Genomic DNA, 1,755 nt, shown 5'->3' with positions numbered 1-1,755 from the left:
GAAAATGATGAAGTATTTATTTATTTTTTCCTATATCTAATTAATTATCATATAAAGATATGTTATATTTTCCGCAGGTCACATTTTAAACTCCTATGTAACTGACTTTGTCCATGTATGGAAGATTTATGAATCCTTTCCTTATCCTTGTTCTTTTTATTGTATCTTTCCCTATTCTACTCTGCCAACCATCAGAAAATATGAAACACTCAAGTACAAAATACTGTTTTTATCTGTACAACAGGTCCTCTAAAAAGGTTCTGGAAAATCCCTCCTTGGACATCTTCAGGCCCTGGTCAATCTGCTCTAGGTAGCTCTCCTTGAGCAGGTGTTGGATCAGAAGGCCTCTAAACATCCCTTCCAAATTAAATCATAATGTGATTGTATGAATCTGGGATTTACAGTAGCCAAGTTCACTGCTTCTTTTTTTAATTCTCCTTTCCTAGTATATCTGGTTTTCTTTTCCTATCAGCATTAAATACTGATATAAATAATATTTTGAAGGAACTGTTCACCTTAACTTTTGCAATACTTTAGACTTTGCTCTTATCTATGTAGTTGCATTTGTTTCACTGATTTTTTTTGCATATTAATCAGCACTAAATTTCATTATATTGACTAATTTCTTAGTTTATGTAACTCTCATGAAGCTCTTGAGACAGATTTACCTTTTCTATAGCTATAATATCAACAAAATTTGACACCTCACTCTGCTCACTAGGTCAGTTGCAGAAATATTAAAAGTCCCCACACAAACCTCTGAAAGACATTTCCTTTCTCTGATAAGGCAGCAAACTTCAGTAGTTAACTACATAAAATTTAAGTAGGAAATTACATAAATACTGGAGATATTAATGGTTTCCTAAAGTAGAATTGAAAATCCTGAATATCACATAATATTGCTGATTTATTGCTAGTAATTTTTTCTTTGTTCTATCTGTTTTATGCATTCTTCACTTGAACCTTTTCCCAAACTTTAACTCTCTAATGCTAACCCAACTTCCTAAACTAATTTCTACACAAAAATCTAGCATAAGAGCCTTCCAAGACTGTCTACAATGAAGACAGGTTCTGAGAACTGTTGCTACTGACCCCGAATAGCTGATCTGCAGAAGATAGCATTTGTGAGATGTGATCAAATGAAGCACTAAAAACTTTTTGAAGGAATCTCATTGATTATTTTCACCTTTTACTCATGAGCAGTCATCTTTTGCTGTTTATTCTCTTCTGACTGTGGCATGTTCACTACTGATTTAAATATTGGACATACAGATGATAGGAATGGAACTGTATCCATTTCACTTGCCAGTCGAGGGAAGAATATTTTTAGAACAAATGCGTAGCATTTTTAATTTCCTTTACCTTGATATCTAATAATTCTTATCTTATAGTCTGTTCATTCTTTAAATGGTAAAACTCTACACCAACATTAGCTAGAAAGCTGTAAATCAGAACTTAATTTATGTCAGTTTGGAGTGCTTTGTACAAAAGAGTTCTGAGGCCGTTTCCAAAAAGTAAATACTCCCTAAATTGACATTGGTTTTAGCTGTACAGATCTCTTTTTTTCTATAAGCTCAAAACAGTATATTTTCATATAGACAACTAAATAACTTTCAGCCGGTAATGATTTTCAGCCATTAGTGACCTGGACTGAATTTGAACTTGCGACCTATATGTATACTGTGGATTCTTAATCATAATAGCAAAGCAGTTTAGAATAAATCCTCCACCTAATTTTCCATCTCTGTCTTTTTT

Source organism: Meleagris gallopavo, chromosome 1, assembly GCF_000146605.3.
Source record: "Meleagris gallopavo isolate NT-WF06-2002-E0010 breed Aviagen turkey brand Nicholas breeding stock chromosome 1, Turkey_5.1, whole genome shotgun sequence".
In the NCBI taxonomy this organism is placed as follows: domain Eukaryota; kingdom Metazoa; phylum Chordata; class Aves; order Galliformes; family Phasianidae; genus Meleagris; species Meleagris gallopavo.
This window is presented reverse-complemented; position numbering follows the sequence as displayed.